This window comes from Physeter macrocephalus, chromosome 8 (genome assembly GCF_002837175.3).
Source record: "Physeter macrocephalus isolate SW-GA chromosome 8, ASM283717v5, whole genome shotgun sequence".
Classification (NCBI taxonomy): Eukaryota; Metazoa; Chordata; class Mammalia; order Artiodactyla; family Physeteridae; genus Physeter; species Physeter macrocephalus.
In genome coordinates, this window is record NC_041221.1 from 89,912,575 (window position 1) to 89,918,068 (window position 5,494).

The following is a 5,494-nucleotide window of genomic DNA, read 5'->3' on the forward strand; positions in this document are numbered from 1 at the left end:
GGCACGAACTCGTGTCCCCTGCATCGGCAGGCGGACTCTCAACCACTGAGCCACCAGGGAAGCCCAAGCCTTTATATTTTTAATAAGATCTTGAAGAGGAAACTATCCCCTATAATAAATAGATCTACATATTATATAGACAGAGCAAAGGCTGACATTTCTACAAACTGACAGACACATGTTTTATTTCTTCTAGACAAATAGTGTGACCTGTTTCAGCAGAGATTGTCAACACACTTTACAAATAGCACTTGAAGTTTAGCAGTTCTATAATATTTTGCCTTGATTGAGTTGCCTGGTAACTTAACGTACCTAAAGAAAATACATTGTCTAATTTTTTTGCTTTTAGTAGATATAAATGTAGATTACATACTTAATCTACCAGGATCCTTTGCTTTTATTAAATAGCTCCATGACAGCAAAATTGGAAATGTAGTCAAGGATTAGGAATGTGGTCATCCAGCTTCGGCTTGTGTGTGCTCACATGGCTTCCTTCCTGCACGTAGCCTTCTTACTAGATGCCAGAATCAAATCTTTCTCCAAACCTTGAGTCTGTGCTTTTTTCCATTAGAACCACAACAGGATCTGTAGTTACCTGAACCCTGACAACAATTGTGTGTGGGTCGGTTGGGGGCCTGCAGGATGAGAAGGAGTATACACAGTAATACTACTTCCTTCTCCTTCTTTTTGTTTGTTTGTTTGTTTTTTCCATCTACTATCAGTCATCTTTCTTTTATATATATATTTTCCTTGACGTATAGTTCATTTACAATGTTAATTTCTGCTGTACAGCAAAGTGATTCAGTTATACATATATATACATTTATTTTTATATTATTTTCCATTATGGTTTATCATAGGATATTGAATATAGTTCCCTGTGCTATACAGTAGGACCTTGTTGTTTATTCACTCTATATAATAAACTTCTCCTTACTTCTAAACACTACTCAGGGGTTATATGGCAATCTGTGCCCCTGAACCATTTTTGGAGTAGAAGGTTTCATCATTTCACACAGGGATCATAAATGGAGCCTATCTGTCCCTCTGTCCAGTTTCTGTGTCTCTCCTTTAGATTTTTATATACTGTAGAAGATGCCATGAAAAGACATCTTTTCTCTTGTTTGTCCCAGGCTGGATGGATTCCATCATGATACTTTCCTGACCAAGGATGAGAAGGCTCTGCTAAGTTCAATGTAAACATTATGGTTCCCAGAGTATAAAGTTTGCTTTAAAAGTGGAATCAGAGTACTCAGAAATTATTATTTAAAAATTCCCCTTTGGGGCTTCCCTGGTGGTGCAGTGGTTAAGAATCAGCCTGCCAATGCAGGGGACACGGGTTCAAGCCCTGGTCCGGGAACATCCCACATGCTGTGGAGCAACTAAGCCCATGCACCACAACTACTGAGCCTGAGCTCTAGAGCCTGCAAGCCACAACTACTGAAGCCCATGCACCTAGACCCCGTGCTCCTCAACAAGAGAAGCCACCGCAATAAGAAGCCCAAGCACCGTAACCAAGAGTAGCCTCTGCTCACCGCAACTAGAGAAAGCCCATGCACAGCAACAAAGACCCAACACAGCCAAATAAATAAATAAATAAATATTTTTTTAAATTAAAAAATAAAAAAAAAATGAAATAGTTCTATAGTACAACAGAGTAATTCTGTTTTACACAGGACTGTAAAAATTTATACCAATGCAGAAAATAAATGATAATATCTGTGAATTTTCTGTTTACCTCTAAATGAAATTTTGCTGGACTTTTAAGTATAATTTTTATGTTTAAATGTCAAAGTTTTGGGGTTGGAGAGTTTTTTATAGAAATACATTTCTTATAATCAAAATGAATGATAAAATAATATTTATTTAACGGAAATGCACCTAGACCCCGTGCTCCTCAACAAGAGAAGCCACCGCAATAAGAAGCCCAAGCACCGTAACCAAGAGTAGCCTCTGCTCACCGCAACTAGAGAAAGCCCATGCACAGCAACAAAGACCCAACACAGCCAAATAAATAAATAAATAAATATTTTTTTAAATTAAAAAATAAAAAAAAAATGAAATAGTTCTATAGTACAACAGAGTAATTCTGTTTTACACAGGACTGTAAAAATTTATACCAATGCAGAAAATAAATGATAATATCTGTGAATTTTCTGTTTACCTCTAAATGAAATTTTGCTGGACTTTTAAGTATAATTTTTATGTTTAAATGTCAAAGTTTTGGGGTTGGAGAGTTTTTTATAGAAATACATTTCTTATAATCAAAATGAATGATAAAATAATATTTATTTAACGGAATATTCTTTTGTAGCCAGTTTGCTGTAATGGAGCTATTTAATAAAAGCAAAGGCTCCTTTTATAAGAGCCTATCTTTAGACCATACTTTAGAGAACACGCTATTATAATTGTATGTAATGTACACCTATTTACTTTATATAGTTCCTTTTTAAAATTTGATTTGAACTATTAATTTTATCATTAGTTTGTTTTATGATTTGGTTTAACATTTGGTTTGTGGTTTGTGTAACATCTGACAATTTATTCAGTGGAACATTGTCTTTTATTAATATTTTCTTCAAGTTATGAAAATATATTTGCCTGTTCTAATTCATATTCTACAGAGCTTAATAATTAGGGAATATAACATGAAAAAAAAGAGTGACAAAATCTGAAACAGTAATTTTTAAAAGTATATTAATAGTTGCTTTGTAAAAGCAAGTTTTTTGTTGTTGTTTTAACTTAGGGCCACATAAAGAAACTATTAATGTGAACCTTCATGAGAAAAATTGTTTTACTGAATTTTTTCAATTAAACCACTAGATGGCAATATCTTTGTTTCTTTATGAATCCACTAGACAAACGGCTCTTGAAGAAAACACTCGGTTATCATATTTTTTTAAAACTCTGACCTCAGCTACCAAATTGCTATTCCTCAATTGTAAGAAAAGAAATATACAGAGGAGAAAACTCCAGTCCAGTTAAAGAGGACTCTATTGTATTTGGGTAGTAAATTAATGTCCTTCCTTAATAACCAGAGGTGTCCCAGGGTCACTGAGGTGAAAACTCACTTTGAAGTTTGGCTTCACTTTGGAGCACACAAACTTCCAAGATTTTAGGCCTGTAAGGATACTCTGTACAGAAAGACAGCTGAAACAGTGTTCTTGAATCTGTCTTCATTTCTTACCAGTAATTTTTTTGCTTTCTCATCTGATTTCACTATTTCTAAAATTTCTCTTTCCCCTTTATGGATTAAAAAATACAGCCGGGCTTCCCTGGTGGCGCAGTGGTTGCGCGTCCGCCTGCCGATGCAGGGGAACCGGGTTCGCGCCCCGCTCTGGGAGGATCCCACATGCCGCGGAGCGGCTGGGAAAAATACAGCCAATTTCTCTTTCCCCTTTATGGGTTAAAAAATACTCCTTTGTGGAGAAGATTCCTTTACCACAGAAAAGTTTACATACTGAATGCCAAAACTATAGTCACTATACCTAAAATATTCTATACCTAAAATTATCACTACAACTAATTTTTGTATAATTTAGGTTTACATATTTAGTAACCTGAGTTTCTTTTTCAGTTGCAGCTATTGAAATACAATAATCAAAATATCAGGTATTTAATTGCTAAAGTATTATGTTCAAAAAGAAAAATATATATTTTTTACTTTTATGTATATATAAAATGAACACACATGAAAGATTTTATTCAACTTAATAATAATGGGAGAATCAGTTTAAAAGAAAATTTCAAAAACATACATGCATACACACACAATCAGGAATGCTGAAAAGAACTTGCTAATAGATGCAAAACTGGTTAATTACCAATAAGGCAATAAAATTTAATGTTTGTGGTAATCTTTCCTATAAGGAAGAAATCAATTTTATATCTATGACACAAAATTAATTAATTTGCATTGGTGTGCACAAGCATTATTTGCTTTATTATTAGTTTTGTACAAGTTAATTTCTACGATATTGAGATGTAAAATAGCCTCCTCAGTAGAAAGTCAATCAAAGATGCACAACATTATATAATCAGATAATCCCCAGAAGTTCTGCTAACCTCAATTAACTCTTTTGCCTATTTCCAAGTAGTGGACAGTTTTTCCTAACATTACTACTTTTAAAAATAATTATGTTGTTGGAATGAGCAATATGGTTGCAGAAAGAGCCTTTTTCCATGTGCTGCAATCTTAGGGCAAACCACAAGGAGGCACTTTTTGCACTAGATTCCCTGCACAGAGGGTGACCAGGACCAATGATTAAATCAGGCATACTGTCATTAAGTTTTGTAATAAATTAAGCAGACAATGGATTTCCTTAGCTCTGGAAGTAGATGTCAGAGGAGGTAAGCAAAGAATTGTCCCTCAATTAAAAGATAATAGAAATTACTTGTCTCTGACTTGGCTCACAATTTTGAGTGTAATGTGGCACCACAAAATATTCTCAAATCTGGAGATGTGTCACAATTTCTCTGGAAGTTAGATTTGGAAAAAAATAAAAGAACACAGTAAATTTCGTGAACTAAGAAAGATCAAGATTTGCAAGCACAAATGCCTACAAGGGCAAGGCATTTAAGTAAAATGAGTCAAGCAGGCTGGATATAATACAGGACACAGTAGGGGAACTATGACAAACTGGGAAGCTCATGCCCCATCTAAAGAGGGAGACTACTATGTGGGTCCAGCTGTATGAAAATACAGATCCCCAAAGGCCAGATTTTCAGATTTTTTTCAAGAGAAACAAGAAAACCATATTGTTATTTGAATTCTCTGTTTTTTTTTTTTAAAGATGCTGGCCATTTAACCAAAGTAAATAAATAAATAAATAAACATCATGTGTCTTCCCTTCCTCCCCCATAATTTGCCTAAGGGAATTTTCTAGAATCCTTCTCTCATGTGAAGGCTGTTGAAGGGGCAAGTTCTGAGAAGTGAGAGTATGACTGCAGAAGTAGTGGCAAGAATTGAGCGTCACGGGTGAGCAGGTCAACAATAAGTCTGTGTAGACTACACACCTATGAGCCCATTGGTAATTACCAGAAATGGAGGGTCCTTTAAGGGTTTAGACTTTTCATAACTTAGAAAAACCTAGGACGTCAAAGACCACTTTTATCACTTTTATTGTCCTCCTCACCTCTCCCACCCCAAGTTGTCCAGTGCTGAGCTCACTGAAGGGAATCAATAAATATTTCCTCATTGAGTTTTCATTCAAATAACAAGTCAAAAAGAAGGATCAAAATAACAACCTTAATTTTTTGTCACCTGTTCGATAATTTAGACTGTGTGTGTGTGTGTGTGTGTGTGTGTGTGTGTATTGTCTTAATTTCTTTAACTCAGTGGGGAAGAAAAGCATGAATGAATTAATGGTAAGATTCCAAAATGGAGCTGGAAATATACTATCGCCATCGGCCTCTTTACCCCTTAAGGGTTTCACAAAACTGTAGATGATGTGTATTTTAACTGGTCACAGCCCCTGTAAGGCCATATACTAAG